The 18762-nt window shown below is 45.5% G+C and overlaps 1 protein-coding gene, 1 long non-coding RNA gene and 1 pseudogene across 5 annotated transcripts in view; 2 read left to right on the forward strand and 1 right to left on the reverse strand.

The window, feature by feature from the left end:
- Positions 1-18762, reverse strand: part of MICU1 (Mitochondrial calcium uptake 1) — a 168873-nt gene that overhangs the window by 76850 nt on the left and 73261 nt on the right. The window lies entirely within an intron of this gene.
- LOC143174856 (uncharacterized) lies at positions 13990-15165 on the forward strand. Its single transcript, XR_012999312.1, has 3 exons — positions 13990-14366; positions 14445-14492; positions 15088-15165. It is a non-coding gene; the product is annotated as an uncharacterized LOC143174856 (long non-coding RNA).
- Positions 15295-17359, forward strand: LOC143174894 (uncharacterized; annotated as a pseudogene).

Genomic DNA, 18762 nt, shown 5'->3' on the forward strand with positions numbered 1-18762 from the left:
CTGGCGTACATGGATAGTGTGAATGGGTTTGCGCGTGGTAAGTATGTTTTGTTTGGTATGGATGCTAATGCGACCTCCCCCTTGTGGTACAGCAAGGGAGGGGGTCGCAGTAGAGAGAATGAGATGCGTGGAAGAATTTTGGAAGAGTGGATCTTAGTGAATGGCATGATTGTTTTGAATGAGCCGAGCGAGTACTATACTTTCTCGGGCGTGAATGGTGTGAGCGATATTGATGTGACTTTGATGAATGGAATGCCGACCGGGTGCCGATTTGAATGGGATGTAAAGTATGATTGGGGTATAAGTGACCACAATGTGGTCCTTATACGGATGCTGTATGCTGCGATTGAGAGAGAAAATGTTAATTTATATAAAAAGTGGGTATGCAAGGATGTTCGCTGGGAAGATTATGTAGATGAGTTGGCATGCGTGGCAGAACAGAATGGAGTGCAATTGATGAATGAGACGAATGTTGAGAGAATGGTTGATATACTAATGGGCTGGATCCAAGGAGTGAATGAGAAATACCTGAGAAAGAGTGTATGTAAGAGCGAAAGAAGGACTGTGTGGTGGACGAATGAATTGAGTGCCCTTAAGGGCAAAGTGCGAAAGAGTAGACGTGCGTGGCAGAGAGAGAGACAGAGGAACGGAGAGAATGTGGAAATGAGAAAAAGAGAGTATAAAAGAACGCTGAATGAATATAAATTCCGAATGAGAAGAGCGAAAGAGGAAAACTGGCGACAGTTTTCCAGTGTGTCGTCCAACCTGGATCCATGGGGCCCAGTGTATAAAGTGTGTCGTGGGAAGTATGCGAGGCAAGGCATGAGTGCGCTGAGAGTGAATGACGTGACGTATTCTACGTGGAATGAATGTGCGAGAGTGATGATGGAATGGTTCTTCCCAGCGACGAGTATGCCTGATAATAGAGCGAATGTAGAAGAAGAGGGAGTGAATGAGTTCGTGAGGTGTTTTGAATGGGATGAAGTGAATGAGGCTGTTTGAAAAGCGAGATTGCGTAAAGCACCCGGTCTGGATGGAATAAATGGAGAAATGTTGAGAGCGATATGGAGAGCGATTCCTGGATGGATGGTGTATGTGTATAATGAATGCCTGAGGAGTGGATGTTTCCCGAAGGTATGGAAGGAAGCGCGAGTGGTTGTCATTCCGAAGTCTCCCGAAAAACCGCGGTCGAACCCCGCGTCGTATAGGCCGATCAGCTTGCTGTCCGTGTTGGGGAAAACTTTAGAGAGGCTGATGATTGCGCGTGTGGAAGGAAGAGTAAATGTGCGAATGAATGAAGCCCAACACGGATTTCGCGGGGGCCGATCGACGGAAAGTGCGTGGATGAATGTGAGGAGGTATATGAGAGAGAGTGATAGCAAGTATGTACTTGGTGTGTTTGTTGATTTTAAGAGTGCTTTTGACTGTTTGGAATGGATGTGTGTGCTTGATAGACTGAATGATCTTGGGTGCGAGGAAGTAGCTCTATGGAGGAGCTACTTCCGAAACCGCAAAGTATGCATGGTGAGTGAGAATGATGTAGTATGGAAGGATGTTGAAAGGGGCTGTCCGCAGGGGTCCATCTGTGGTCCGTTCATTTGGAACATGATGATGGATGGGCTCCTGTGGAAGCTGAGTGAATGTAATTGTAAGTGTGTGGCGTACGCTGATGATTTACTGTTGATTGTGGAGGGGCAAAGCCGGGTGGACATTGAGCGAAAGGGGTGTGAATGTATGAATATTGTGTATGAATGGGGTATGAATGGGGTATGAATGTGGGCGTGAGGGTGTCTGAGGGTAAAACCTCAGTCACCCTCTTAAAAGGCCGCGTGAGCTTGACTAGGTGCCCGAGTGTGAAGTTGAATGGAAGGATGATAAAGCATGCAGAGCGTGTGAAGTATTTGGGAGTGTGGATGGGAGTGTGGATGGGAGAGAGAATGAGTTTTAAGCCTCACCTGGAGCACCTTAGGATGAAAGTGATGAATGTAGTTGGGCAAATGAGACGTGTGTTAAAGTGTGAATGGGGAATGAAAAAGCGAGCGGTGAGAATGGTTTATAATGGAATGTTTGTAGCGTGTGCATTGTATGGATCGAGTGTGTGGTGTGAATGTCTGAAGTTTGCGTATGCGCGTGATATGTTGAATAGATGTCAGCGAATGGTGATGTATGCCTGTTTGAATGTATGTCGTACCGTGGCGACTGAAAGCATGCAGGTCCTCATGGGGGCCCTACCCTGGGATCTTGAGTGTATGAGACGAGGTCTGGTATGTATGATTAAGAATGGATGGGATATATGCGAGAACGATTTTGTATGCATGGAAGATTTGAATGAGAAAACCGTGGATGAAAGGATAGATCTCGTGAATGAAAGAGTATATTCTCGATGGCAAGCCAGATGGAATGAATGTGTGAATGGTAGAGTGCTGTATGAGTATATCAAGGATGTGAGATTTGGTGAATGTGTCTGGTTTGATCCGAGCGTGTATGTATGTTTCTTGTTGACTGGGTATGGAAGCATGAATGGATTCCTGCATAGGAGAGGGTTGAGCGAGAGTGCAAGATGTGTGTGTGGTTGTGAATGTGAAGATTGGAAGCATGTGTTGACTGAATGTAGCGTGTATGAGGATGTGAGAAACCTGAGTGAATGTGGAGTGATTGTGAATGTGGATGGTAGTGTGAATGTGAGTGGAGTGTTAGCGTGTAAGGCAACGTATGAATGTTTCAGTATGTTTGCGAAAATGGTGTTTGAGAGAAGAAGAGTGCTTGTGAGAGTGAATGTGTGAATGGGGTGCCGAGGGCGCAGGAGGGCTGCCGGGCTGTAACCCGGAGGCCTTTGGGGAGTAACGCCCCCACGTATCCGAGTTGGCCTTACCCAGGTCGGGGTCTGCAAAGGCCCCAATGGGAAGTGGATTGGTTCTACGACAGGCATACCAGTACGGCCTTCTTCACTGGTACCGCGGGGGTTGACGTGAGCCCCCGGAGGGAATTTCTCTCCGGTGTTGACCACTTGGGTTGGACTCGCGGGGGCAGTGGTACAGCCTACGTCGCAGGCTAGGGGTGCGCGTCCGCAAGGGCGTGTCATCCCGGCGGGTGAGCTGCGTTGCCAACAGCTCGGGTGCCGGCCTGCTTAGCCGGTAGGGATGTTAGAAAGGTCCCGGCCCAGACCAAGGGTGTCGTCAGGGCTTGCACCCTGATGACGAATTTGGTAGTCCCTGGGGAGATCCCTCTTCGGGGGCCCGCTGGTTGGGCGTATCCCAACCCCGCGCCCATGGGGGCCGTGTCTGTTAGACCTTAATGGTGGGTACGGGCACGTTAAATACACTGGACATATTCTGTCCCTATCTAACCCACCCGAACGACGGCGCGGACATAACGACCTCACGGAAGTTATGTGTCGGGAGGGTGTGATCGCAACTTGTTGCGATCAAAACTCTTACAGAAGCTTGTCCTGTAAGCCCGCTAGAGACCGAATGCGACTCAGCCTCCTCGTGGTCCCCGCTGGTAACGTCCTGGACGGTAATATTCCGTCTCGGCGGGTATTACCGGACAGGGCGGCTAAATAAGTCGCGCCCCGCGAGGGGCGGTCTTCTCTTCTGATGATCCTGCGGGTGAAGGAGAGGTTATTCCAAACACAGGCATCGTACAGGCGCGAGCTGTACGGTGCTCCCTTGGCGGGGGTTCCGCCAAGGAAGTGGAGGCCCATCAGGCTTCTCGTTATGACTATGTTATATGCCGATATGAGTATAATCTCGAGGTGCGGCATGCCCAACTTCTGGGCAACGAAATACCTTCTGTCCCTATCTAACTCGAGAATCAGGCAACACGAACACAAGAAAGACTACACAAATGGATATGGGCAGTAGGGAAAGCACCGACTCCAGAGAACATAAACCAGCTGGTATTGAGTGCGTCACACATGTCCACCCTCGTCACCAGAACAGTGGCAAAATTCAGTGGACTGCAAACACAGATCACGATTCTAAAAAAAGAACTGAACAAGCAACGGAAAGTGGTCGAAACGATCCCAGAAAGGATAACCCCCACACAGAAGCCCCTTACATATGCAGAACGCCTGGGACTTAAAACAAATGTAGCAGCAACAATCACACAGAGGAAGGACCCGCCAAACGTGATTACCATCACGCCCAGGAATGAAAAGGTGGCTGCCAACAGCGAAGAAACAAAGTTGGCAGTTCAAAACTTCATCTGCCCCTACAAGCAAAGATTACAAGTCGTAAATGTCAGAAAAATACAAGGAAATGGAATCATAATCGAAACTGCCAGCAAAAACGACACGACAACACTCATCGACAACCAGAAACTCAAGGAAGCAGGATACATCGTTGGCGCCCCGAAAAAGAAGAACCCAAGAGTTATTGTATTCGACATTCTCAAAAGCAAAACAGATGAGGAAGTAATTCAATACATTACAGGACAGAACATGAACGCAGAAGAAAAGAAGATAATACAAACAGAAACGAAACTTGCCTTCAAGACCGGTGACAGAAAGAAAGACACAGCCCACTGGGTGCTTGATGCATCCTTAGCGGTCAGAGATATCCTCGTGAAAAGGGAACGACTATTCATTGGGTGGTCCAGCTGTAGGACCAAAGATTACATCGCGGCAACGCGATGCTACAAGTGCCAGGGCTACGGGCACACAACGAAATACTGCAGAAACAAGGTGAACACATGCGGGCATTGCTGTGCGGAGGGTCACACCTTCAGCACATGCCCAGCAAAATCTAAACCGGCACAGTGTGCCAACTGCAAAGGAACGGGGCACGCGCACAACCATGCCGTGACCGATAAAACCTGCCCATCGTACGGGATCGCGTTGTCAAAGGCCTTCTCCGGAATAGATTATGGATCGTAAACAATCCAACCGACCGGCAGGAACGCGACAGATCAAAATAGCGCAGATAAACGCAAGAAACTCTCGAACCGTTATGGATGAACTCAGACAAATAGCAGCCGAATCAAAACTGGACATTATTTGCATCCAAGAACCGTACTCAGCCCACCAAACTGGGAAACCCCTGGGCATGGGGATGCAAACGAAGACAATAACAGATTCCAAAAAGTTCTCAATCAAGAAAACTACGAACCCAGTGATGATCACCATAGCCGTAACAAACAGGGACCTAAACGTACTAAAGTTAACGAACCTCAGTAACACACATTTCACATGTATCGAAGTATCTACGCAAAACGGGACTCTAAACATAATCAACGCATACTTTCAGTGCTCAGATAAAATAGAGCAATATCTCGACCACTTACAAAAAATCCTCACGGAAATGGCAGGCAAACCAACACTCATAACAATAGACTCAAATGCCAAATCTACACTCTGGCACAACGAATACACCGACGAACGCGGAGAAAAACTGGAAGAGGAAACGACTTAATTTTAACGAACAAGAAGTCAAGAATAGAAACCTTCAACAATGACCGAGGCAGCTCCAACATAGACCTAACACTGGCAACACAATCCTGCACCAGATTCATCACAAACTGGGAAATAATGGATACAAAAACAAGCAGTGACCACAATATAATACTAATTACCATAAACTCAACAAACATAAAAACAAACGCTCCAACAGAAACAAGATTTAATACGAAAAAAGCAAACTGGGGCAGATTCAAACAACTTCTAGGACAGCGCAACACCGACGAAAACACTACACAGGACGGCCCGCAAACCAGTAATACCGAAACACTGACAAACAACATAACACAAATAATCACAGACGCATGCGAAGCATCCATTCCCAGGAAAACTCGCTTCAACAGATCGGTCCCATGGCGGAACAATGAGATAAACAAGCTCAAAAAGATCACCAGAAGGCTAAGAAGACAATTACAGAATACGACTAACCCAACCCATAGGCAGAAGATACTGGATAAACTAAGGCCACTAAGAAATAAATACACAGCAGAAATCAGGAAAAGTAAATCGCAAAGTTGGAGAAACTTCGTCACGAAAACCGGTAATCAAGATACCTGGGGGCTTGTCTATAAGCTTCAGGCCAACAAAACGCAAATTGAACAGGCACTCAGCAACATAAAAATCAACGGGAAGCACACAGCAACTTGGGAGGAGACAGCGATGGCACTTCTTGAAGAAACAATCCCGGACGACAATCCGGGTAACAACACAGCGGAGCAAAACCGCATTAGCGCAACATGCAGAGATCCGCCAAACATAGAAAACACACACAATTTCACTTGCCAAGAAGTGGAGCAAATACACAGTCCGTCCCACAGGAAAGGTGACTGATTTTATATTCGCGTAAATACTAATGCCGTCTGTGAACGGATGCATAAATTAACTAGCGTGGTATTTCGACTACCTTTTGTTTTAAATTTAACAGCGCTGGCATCACAGACTGCTTGTAATAACCGAAACTTTAACACTATGTATTGAACTTCGGTCGTGAAAGGAGCAATGGAGCAACGTGCGAACATTAAGTTTTGTTTTAAATTGGGTAAAAGTGCCACAGACACTTTTGAAATGATACAAACTGTTTATGGTAGTGAAGCAATGAGTCGTAAAAACGTTTTTAAGTGGTATGCAAGGTTTCGTGATGGTAGGGAGAGCATTGAAGATGATCCACGTCCAGGAGCATCATCGACAGTTCGAGTCGAAGAAAATGTTCAAAAAGTGGCTGAAATTCTTCGAAATGATCGTTGTGCATCTACCAGGTTAATTGAGGAGCTCACTGGAATTCCTAAAACGACTGTGCATCGCATTCTAACGCATCGGTCAAAAAGTCCCGGGACTAACTCACAGATAGCGCCTTTAAAAAAAAATCCATCCCATCATTTGTTAATAATAACCTTCAAAAGATACGTGTCAAAATTTCATGCCATTCCGACCATTGATCATTGAGTTACAGTGCCTTTAGTGACGCTACATTTGTTATTTTCAAAACAATGGAAAAAACTGAATTTCGTGTGTTGATTAAACGCTGTTTTTTGATGGGAAAAAATACCGTTCAAGCTCAGCAATGGCTTGAAAAGTGTTATGAAGATTCTGCTCCTTCGAAAACAAGCATTTGTCGGTGGTATGCTGAGTTTAAACGAGGTCGTACGGACACCGATGATGCTGCACGCTCAGGACGTCCAAAAGAGGTTACCACAGAAGAAAACATAAAAAAAATCCTCAAAATTGTTTTGGACAACCGTAAAGTGAAGTTGCAGGAGATAGCTGACATCCTAAAGATATCAAAAGGCAGTGTATTCAATATTATGCACGAAAATTTGGGAATGAGAAAACTGTTTTCCAAATAGGTGCCGCGTTTGCTCACAGTGGAACAAAAGCAACAACGCGTTGATGATTCAGGGCGCTGCTTGTAACAGCCAAACACGCTGATTCACCGATAGGCCTTTCAAATATCACTCTTAGTTACCCCTACGAAGATACCCCAACCTAGGCATGCATCTTTGTCACTCAAACTTTGTACCTGTCATGGCCACCGACGCCACTGTATAAAAAGGAAGCTTTGGATAATAAAGATTCATTAGTTCTGGCAACAGCCTACGGGTTCGTACCTCCGTTCATTTCTAACACCTACCTATCTTCGTGTCTACGGACTACGTTAGTGTTTTCTCTCTCTTTTTCGCTCTCGCGCCGATTTCCCCGTAACATTTTGGCGATCCTGCCAGGATTCCATCAGAGAACGACCGGAAAACTCGGAAGACGATCGGCTCCAAGGAACCCATCAGACACCGAGGGACGTCCAGAAGGCCGTCACGGTGGAAAAAAAACGAATCAAGAGAAGAAAATCAAGGGTAAAAGTAAAAACTCTGGCTTTTACTAAGTATCGAAATCTTTCCCCCCTCATCGGTTCGAGTGAAGAAGAATCCTCACCCACGCCCGCTCCTAAAATGTCTAACTCTATGGAGGAAGTCATGAAATCCTTCGCCCAATCGCTCCAAATCCTAACGACACAACAGGAGAAAATGGCCGAAAATATGGCCGTGCTAGTAGCCGAAAACAACAAGAGGAGACAGGAGATAGAAGCCCTCCACAAAGGATTTAGACCCGTCCTTACGGACGACGAAGCAACAACCGCCACTACCGGTAACCACACCACCAGCCATACAGTGCATCGTGCAGAGGAAGAAGAATCGGACGAAGAACCCCGGACGATCAGGAACCGATACCAATCATCTCAACCGGGCTCGTTCCGACGGCACGCCGAAAGATCCGCCACAGATAGAAACCACCACCTGAACAATACGGAACCCAGGTATGAGGAAAGACAATTAAAAAGTGCTAACGATTTGCTCGACACCATAAAACCCCTAAAGGGTCGGGACGATTCCGGCGTCGAAGATTTTATAACGATGGTGAAACGTGCTAGATCTCGTTGCTACGAACCCGAAATTTTACTCGATAAAATATATACCACGAAGGTCATCGACCAAGCCGAAAGATATTTCCGCCATCTGCAAATTAATTGTTACGACGATCTATTCGAAGCTTTGCGAACGTACGTGTTTCCGACCATTTCCGCAGATACCGCTAGAGATAAACTGCATAATACCGTGCAAGGTAGATCGGAAAGCGTGCTAGATTACACCCTTCGTTTTAGACAGCGCATAAACGAGTACAGGTATGCGATTCAAAACGAACATACGCGACCCGTCACGAGACAAGTTGTTCTTAATATTTCGGATAAAGAGGCTGTAAAAACGTACATTAGAAACCTGCGTCGCGAGCTCGGCCTTTTAGTGTACACAAAAGGACCAAATATTATTTCGGAAGCACAAGGCTATGCCTTAGAAGCCGAAACGTGGACTCAAGACACCACAGACAGACGCATGACTAACAGATCCCTAATGCAAAACGATAGGACGCCGACCATGACCAGACGTACGGGACATCCGACGAATCAAGCTTCGCAACCATTCGATAGACCGCGACAACTCGAAGGACCACGGGAAAATATTCCGTTTAATCAACGCGTCCCCGTAAAATGTAACCGGTGCGGAAAGATAGGACACTACGCGAATCAGTGCCAAAATTTTCAATTACCGCCTCGACAGAGACCGCCGCCGCGAATAAACCAGATCGACGAACAAATAATCCCGGACGACCGAGAATCACAAACGCCAGACTACGATCTGGAATACTGCGATTTATTCGATTCGCATTTAAGAACCGAACCACGGGACGCTTCCTGATCGATACAGGAGCTGAATTGAACCTGATAAAAGCGAAACATGCCCGAGGTCGCGACATTGTAAGCGAGGAACGCATATTTCTAATAGGTAACGACGAACACATTAGTAAGGGAAAAACTAAACTCAAGCTTCTCGACAAAGAACATTTTTTTAACATAGTGCCGGACGATTTTCCGTTTTTAGGAGACGGTATAGTTGGACTCCCATTCTTAGAAAGTTACCGCTACGCGATCACGAACGACGAGGTGAAACTAGACGGACAGATCTTAAAACACGAAACCGAAATCCTCATCCAGCCTAACGAAACCCACACTACTAAAATTCCTATTAACAGTCAGATTTGTTTAGCGCAGCTTTACAATCCTACTAACGGAATGCTCCTATACCCTATCGACAGTTTGAACCCCACCTTGCCGGCACGAATCGAAACCCTAAAAACTAAAATCAATTTTTCGCACGTCGATCCAACCCTCAAACCAAGTCTAGAGAAAATAATAATTTCTTATAGCGACGTGTTCTCTTTTGAAGACGAGGACCTGCCCTGCACTGATATAACTAAACACACCATCGAATTAAAAACGCAACGACCCATTAACACGAAATCATACAGACCACCCGAAGTACACAAAGACGAAATTGACAAACAAATTAAACAAATGTTGGACAAAGAAATTATAGAGGAATCAGATTCGGCCTACAATTCGCCGATTTGGATCGTACCAAAAAAATCAGACGGTTCGGGAAAACGTAAATGGAGGGTAGTCATTGACTTTAGACGATTAAATCAAGAGACAGACCAAGACGCATACCCCTTACCGCCAATAGACGAAATTCTCGACCACCTAGGGAAATCAAAATTTTTCTCCGCCCTAGATCTTAATTCGGGTTTCCATCAAATACCTATGGACGAAAACTCAAAAAAATACACCACGTTTAGCACACACCAGGGTCATTTTCAATTTCGTAGGATGCCATTTGGGTTAAAAAACGCCCCAGCGACCTTTCAGAGGATGATGGACAACGGCTTACGAGGGCTCATTAGTAAAATTTGCTTCGCCTATTTAGACGACATTATTGTATTCGGTACGACCATCGAAGAGCATAACCGAAATCTAGCCACCGTATTCCAAAGACTTAGAGAATTAGGACTCAAGCTCCAGCCCGACAAATGTAAATTCCTCAGACCGGAACTAGAGTATTTAGGACACCTCATAAGCGCAGACGGAGTAAAACCAAACCCCGACAAAATCCAGTCAGTAAAGGAATTTCCAGTACCAAAATCCGCGACAAACGTAAAATCTTTTCTTGGCATTGCAGGCTATTACAGAAAATTTATTCAGAACTTCGCAAAACTCGCGAAACCCCTAACAGAACTCACGCAAAAGGGCGTACCATTCGACTGGACAGACGCGCGACAAAAATCTTTCGATATCCTAAAACAAAAACTTTGCGAAGCCCCTGTCCTCAGATATCCCGACTTCAACAAAACCTTCACCCTGACGACAGACGCATCCAGTACTGGGCTCGGTGCAATCCTATCCCAGGAAGGCCACCCCTGCTGTTATATTAGCCGTACATTGAACAAAGCAGAAACTAATTACACCACCACAGAAAAGGAACTGTTGGCCATTGTTTGGGGCGTTAAACGTTTGAGGCAATACCTGTTAGGCAAAAGGTTCAAAATCTTAACCGATCATCAAGCCTTAAAATGGTTATTTAGCGTAAAAGACCCGTCATCCAGATTATTACGTTGGCGATTACGTCTTGAAGAGTACGACTACGAAATCGAGTATACCAAAGGCAAAGAAAATACCGCAGCTGATGGTCTGTCCCGTCTATATCCACTGTCCCCACTAGAACCAGACATCGACAACCCAGACATTAACACCGACGAACTAGAACGTGCACAACTTTTGACAGAATACGAAAACTGGAAGCAAAACCCGGACCCTACCTATATCTTGCTCACTCGGCCCAATCCTGTTGGCAAGATTTGGAAACCACTTCATAAAGAGATGCTAGGCCCCTACGATCCTCCGAAATGGCTAGTAAAGTTAGATAAAATTATACAAATTTCCATAGAACAGCATCACACCGTTTTGAAACTGTATTTACCAGCTCCAATTAGATCAGTAGAACTTTTAGAACTAAAACGAATCCTTAGCTATTTAGGCTACCGATATTCAGACCAGATCGAACTTATCTTTTCGGAAAATCAAACAGAACTACGTCAGGAAGAGCGCTTTGAATTAATAAAAGAATGCCACAACAACAACGCTGCACAGAATTTCGGGGAAAATAAAACCTTGAAACGGGTCCAAGAGAAAGCCGCATGGGCAAACATGGAACGGGACGTAGTAGAATTTGTAAAGGGTTGCGAGTCATGCCAACGGGAAAAACTGATTAGAATCCGTAATAAGGAACCCGCGGTTATCCCCGACACACCACTTGATCCAAACGATAAAATCTCGATGGACATACTCGGACCACTGACACCCACTAACCGAGATAACAAATACATTCTTTCCATACAAGAAGTTCTAACGAAATATTTGATACTAATCCCCCTAAAAGAAATAAGTACCGCTACCATTATAGACGAACTCCTACGACATTACATTTACATCTTCTCCGCACCCAAACACATACTCACCGATCAAGGCTCGAATTTTGTTAGCAAGTTAATGCAAGAATTTGAGTCTCAATTTCAAATCAAGCACGTCAGAACAACGGCCTTTCACCCAGAATCTAACGGTAGCCTAGAACGAACACACAGCACGATACTGAACCTAATTAGAACCTGTATGCGCGATAAAAATAACGAATGGAACGAAAATTTACAACTTGTTTGTCTGGGATTCAACACCGCGATTCACGAATCGACCGGACAGACCCCTTTTGAGCTGACCTTCGGGCACAAGGCCAACCTTCCCTCAACAATTGCCAGCACACCATTATTGTCCCGCGAAGAACTATTCAAACACTGGAAGCAAAGGCACAACGCGTACATCACCAAGGCACGCTACAACTTGGAAAGAACCAAAGAGAGAACCCAACAGAGAACCAACCGAAACATTATCCGTACGCAACCTGTATTCAACGTTGGAGACTACGTGTTCCTACACAACGACAACGTTAGAAAAAACAAATTGGAACCAGAATGGGTTGGACCATATCCTATCCTAAATACCCCCCCCCAACACCATCAAACTAACACCCACGAAATTAGAGTACACGGAAATAGACTAAAACCATGCATCTTTCGATTTTTGGATAATGATCGCGATAACCCTGCTAATAATACTACCGACGACCCTAGCACTACGTAACGTTAGTCTAGGACAAATAGACGTATTTGTCGAAATCGAAAAGGAAGTCCAATTGTACAGCCGGGAATGATTATGAGTTATCCGTCCCTCGTAAACGACTGGCAAGCATAAAACGATTTGGGGACCAAATCCAGTCTAAGAAGGGGGATGTGTAACAGCCAAACACGCTGATTCACCGATAGGCCCTTCAAATATCACTCTTAGTCACTCCTACGAAGATACCCCAACCTAGGCATGCATCTTTGTCACTCAAACTTTGTACCTGTCATGGCTACCGACGCCACTGTATAAAAAGGAAGCTTTGGATAATAAAGATTCATTAGTTCTGGCAACAGCCTACGGGTTCGTACCTCCGTTCATTTCTAACACCTACCTATCCTCGTGTCTACGGACTACGTTAGTGTTTCCTCTCTCTCTTTCGCTCTCGCGCCGATTTCCCCGTAACAAGCGGCGGGGTAGATCCGCCAGCCACCGAGTGGTGGTGTGGCATCCGCCAAGTGAAGAAGGAAGGGGCATGTCAACATTAGCCCCTCCCTACAAGCGGCCGTGAGTCCAGGGTGGAGTCTCACTATGGATTCATTAACACCTAGCCGCGGGATGGCAGCGGCGCGGGTTTCGAACCAGGAAAAATAGCAAGCAGAAACAGGAGTATAAGGGAGGAAGGGATCATAAATTTTAGGACGACTCGGACGGACTTCTCCTGGTGAGTGGCGTACATCATTTAGAACACTGCTTGACATCGTCCCACTCAACCCCCCTACCGCTAGTGCAACTCGTAGTGTTCTCTGGTGAAGCGTGTTATAGCACCGTTAGTCAAGAGAAAGACGTTAAAAAACCCTAACGGAGCATCCGTGACAGCCTACATTCCCAAGAATCGACGATGAATCATCGATCTATAATTAAACACCTACATCTGCCTTGATAAGACATGTATTAGTATATATGCCCAACCGAAGCCGCAACTCGCCAGTCTTGAATTCTATCTCGGACCGCACGCAAGAACTAAGTATCAAGTAATATTAAGTGACTATTGTAAAATATTCTGCTACATTATAATCTTCTGGAATAAATAACAATCGCTTGAACTGCGGTTCAACGACTGACATTTTTTTAATATTTATCTTGAATATTTTACGTGACACATCGCCGGTTACGTGAGAGTAGGATACTTGCACGGATTGTGGCGCGGCAGATAGCTGGCCCTTTCGCGGGGGCAGTAAATCACCTTGTCGTGGTCCTGGGGTCCGCGGGCGCTAAGGATTCGCTTGTGTAATATTGTGCATCGATAGTTTGTGAGTTAGATTCGCCCGGTGCTCCGAAGAGTACTCATGATCAGCCCGTAAGATAGATCCCAATAATTCGTCGGTAACTTATCTACAGTTGGTAGAGCAGATTCCCACCTGTGGCGGCACTGGGGTCACGGAGTCCGTACTAGGGGGCCTCCCGTCTGCTTCCACGCTCGCCATTAGTTTGGCCTCATTCTTCACCGTTCCGAAGAATTGGATATTTCGCATCAGCTCGGTACAGTATCCCTTCGCGATGAAAGAAGGGAACGTCCGCCATCGTCGTCGTGCAGACCTACGCGTCGGAGGAAACGGAGGCAGTCTCCGATTCAGGCCCTATCCTCATCTCGATGACCGTAGCCAAAGGTCGAGTTCCACAGCGAGACAAGCAGTGGTATCCCGGTAATCTCGGCGAGACGGTCGCTCTCATCGCTGTGGACAACATCTGCCAGGCCAAAGCGGATGACGCCATCGTTAGAGTGGTGCTGAAGATTCACCTACTTCTACGCCCTGAAGTATTCAACGAAAGGTACCCCACTCTCGCTACATACAATGGGTATGTACAAAATTATTCGCTGAGTCGATAGTGCGGTAAAGATAAATTAAGTAATCATACAACGAAGAACTTTTTCAGGTTTCTTTTAAAGGGTATACATTATTTACAGCTCAGTGTAACAAAATGGTATAAAAAAGTGTAAAGTTTTGATTTATAATTGCAAAAAGAAACGAATTGTAACAAATATCTACACTACCAAATACGGAGTTGGATCCGAAGAACTTATGCAGTATTGTTAAGCACGGGGGCGGCAATATAATGGTTTGGGGATGCACTAGTTATCATGGAGTGGGTAATTTGGAAATAATTGCAGACATAATAGACAAAATAATGTATTTAAATATTTTAAAAGAAAATTTAAAGGAAAGTGCTTAAAAGGTGAGGACCTTAGACGTTTTCCACTTTTATCAAGATAACAACCCCAAGCTCAAATCAAGAGTAATGCAAGAATGGTTGCTATACAGTTGCCCGAAAGTAATGAAAACTCCACCTCAATCGCCGGATTTAAATCCTATCGAGATGGTGTGGAATATATTAGACACTAAAATATGTAAACATTCAATTAAAAATAAAATTGAACTACAAAACAGATTACAAGAGGAATGGCAATTTTGTGACGTGAAAAAGTGCAGATATTTGTTACAATTCGTTTTTTTTTGCAATTATAAATCAAAACTTTACACTTTTTTATACCATTTTGTTACACTGCGCTTCGTAAAAGACAGACGTGCTGCTCCGCCTCTCCGCAAAGTAAAATCAGTGTTACGCCTTTGCGACTCCTGTAATATAGTGAAGTGACATAAAGTGTAACTACAGCTTGAATGGTATACAATGCCACACCCACCATATTCTCCAGATCTGACACCTTCGGATTATTATTTGTTCCGGTCACTGCAAAATTTTTTAGACGGTAAAACTTTCACTTCAAATGAGGAGGTCAAAAACCATCTCGATCAGTTTTTTGCCAGCAAAGACCAAAAATTTTATGAACGTGGAATCATGCTACTACCAGAAAGATGACAAAAGGTATTGGACCAGAATGGTCAATATATAATTTAATAAAATATTTGTTCATTATACGAAAATTGTCTTTCATTTTCACAAAAAAAAGCGAAATTACTTTCCGAACAACCCAACATTTCGGCAGTTTATGAAGCAGAAAAGGCATAAATACGGCATAAAAATTTTCAACAAAACAACTCCTGGAACGGAATACGCATTTGATGGATACTCTCCGAAACAATCGTAAAGGCAATCCAAAAGATGTAGTGGCCAAACAACTGGAACGGGTAGAGTGTTTTGCACAAGAAAGTCGGGAAGGAATCACGATTCTAAAATGGAAGGAAAAGCATGATGTGTTATTACTTTCCACTAAACATTCTTCAGAAATGGAACCTGTTCGCACAAGAAGACAACTCATCAATAAACCTAAAATAGTAATTGATTATAACGCGGAATTAACCGAAAACAACCGCAATCAAAGAGTCATAATCTGCAGTTCGCTCCTCTCTCGTCAAAACCGATTGCCGTTTTTAGAGCAAATTGTTACCGGAGATGAAAAATAGGTGCTTTATGTTAATCTGAAGAGACGGCCACAATGATTGGACAAAAGCGAAGCGTCGTAACCCACGCCAAAGCCTGACTTGCATACGAAAAAGGTGATGTTGTGTGTTTGGTGGAATTTTAAAGGAATTCTTCATTATGAACTCTTACCAACCAACCAAACCATTACAAGTGAAGTGTACAAGGTGTGGCTATTAAATAACGAGACTGACGCTGCTACAGAAGAAGTACGCATGCGCCAAACGCCAGCGACCGACAGCTGTTTAGCGTGAAGTCTTCTCTTTCGAATGTAGTGCCTCTCGCTTCTGTAAACAAATCCGTATATCCGTAGCCTTCGTTCGCATTAGAGTTGCTTTTTTGTAGCGCCGGAAAAATGTTAAGTGTAACAATAGAGCAATGAATTCTTGTGAAATTTCACATGAAACTTGGAAAAACCGCCACTGAAACTTATAATTTATTGAAAGAAGTGTATGGCAATGAATGTTTATCGCGTGCACGTGTTTTTGAGTGGTTTAAGCGTTTTCAAGATGGCCGAGAGGACGTTGAAGATGATTCACGCCCGGGTCGCCCTTCCACGCCAAAAACGGATGACAATATCGAAAAGATCGGTAATCTGGTTCGATCTGACCGTCGATTAAGTATTCGTGCGATTGCTGAAACTGTAGGAATTGACAAAGAATCCGTACGGCAAATTTTACATAGCAATTTTAACATGCAAGAAGTATGTGCCAAAATGGTGCCTAAAATTCTCACGTTTCAACAACAAGAAGCTCGCAAAAATGTTTGTACTGACACTTTGAATGCCATTGAAAATGACCCAAACTTATTGGAAAGGATAATAACATGTGACGAATCGTGGTTTTTTACTTATGATCCTGAAACGAAGCGGCAATCCATGCACTGGAAGAGCCCAACTTCACCGAGAGCCAAAAAAGCTCGAATGAACAAATCAAAATTCAAAGCAATGATGATTGTTTTCTTCGATATTCGTGGGATTGTGTACCTTGACTGGGTTCCTGAAGGTCAAACTATTAATCAACATTACTACCTTCACGTTCTTGCTGAACTCCGTGAAAGAATAAGTGCGACTTCTATCTGTTTCCTAAGGTGAAATCTGCATTAAAAGGAACAAGATTTGAGTCCGTGGAAGCTGTCAAAGAGAAAGCGGCACGCGTCCTGAAGGAGCTGACAGAAGAAGACTTGCAGCACTGTTTCGAACAATGGAAAATTCGCATGGAGCGTTGTAGGGATAGAGGAGGGGTGTATATTGAAGGTGATAATAAGTAAATATGTATGAAATCAAAATAAAATGAAAAATAAAGTAGGGACTAGTTTGGAGGGGGAGTTAGGCCCCGAGGTGCCTGTACTATATCTCTGTTGTTGTATATAGTTGCTGTTTATTGTATAGCTAAGGCAGTGCCCAGGCTAGGTTATGTCAGGAGGGGCTAAACATCCGAGGAGGAAGAAAGTCAAGGAGCGACCCAATACCACTGTTATGGTCGGTGTCATCGACCCTTGCATCCTGAAGAGGAAGGAGGCACTGAGGCGAAACAGTGCCTGGGACGGGTTGGAGTGCAGCAGTGATGAGGAAACAACTCCTCCCGTATCCCGTCAGGTAAGGAGGGTCTGTCAACCAACAGGAGCGCCCAGGCCTGCGCCCACTATTGATCTTCCTTGCCCCGTGCCTAACGGGGGGGATTCAGATCTTAGCCCAAAGGCTGCACCACGATCTGACTTTTTTGACGGAGACGTGGAAAGTTATATCAATAGAGCCCTGGCCTACACACAAGTGGACACAGCGGGGCAGGGGACCGAGTTCGACCGCTTGACAGTGTGGACTGCCCTGGTCGGCGCAGGACCTGCTCCTGCGTCGGTTGTAAACAGAAGGATCCCGACCCAGTTCGAGGAGAGGGCAGCACGCTTGGCCGTCGCAAAGGAAGAAGATGTTGCAGCACCGAAAAGGGTGTTTTCATCTCAGAAAGAGGGTGTAGCGAAAGGGTCGGGGGCTGTTGCTGACCCACAGAAGCGTAGGCCCAAGAAGTTGCTGAGTGTGCGGGCTGCAGAGGTTGCTCGGCAGATAAAGGATGATCCCGCACGGATAATGGGGGTGCTGGGCACCGGGAGGGGGGGGGGGGGCAACAGAAGGTGGGCTGCCGCAGTGGCCCAGGCGCTGCGCAAGTTGGGTATTGGCGACGGTACTTTAACAAAATGGCAAACCCAGGTCTTGGGTAGTTTGGAAACCAAGCCGCAAGTTGGTGCCCTTGTGGTAAAGAAAGCTGTGGACCTGTGGGCGCTGAATAATCCTGACGCGGAGGCCGAGGAAAAACTTGAGGTAGTGGAAGCGATGATTGAGTCGACACCAAGGGACGACGGGCAGATTATAGCCCGATTAAACAGGGAGAAACTCGAGGTAGAGGCAGCGCTGGAGCGTAGTGAGGCGGAGGAAGATGAGGCGGCTTATGCATTCTCGTACATACTTACCGTCAACAATACAGTTGGTTCGTTGCGGAGTGAGCGGGTATGCCCTTTCTGCACGTTCTTCGAATTGAGTGGTAAGCCATGTAGAGATGTATCTCCGATCAAGAAGAGCGGGAAACTGACACGGCCTCTCATGGATAGACTGACATACGGTGAACTAGGGGCCCAGTGGGTGAACGCTGCGGCCGAAGCCCATAACAAGGAGATGCACGCGACTAATGGCAACATAGACAGCGTTAGTTCCGGCATGGCTTCGCGAGAGGGAAGGTTCCAGGTAGTGAGAGACCTGTTCTGGGACCAGGCATGTGAGATGACTCACGAAGATGGTCCTCACGAAGCCACGACATACGACACA

Source organism: Nomia melanderi, chromosome 9, assembly GCF_051020985.1.
Source record: "Nomia melanderi isolate GNS246 chromosome 9, iyNomMela1, whole genome shotgun sequence".
Taxonomy (NCBI): Eukaryota; Metazoa; Arthropoda; class Insecta; order Hymenoptera; family Halictidae; genus Nomia; species Nomia melanderi.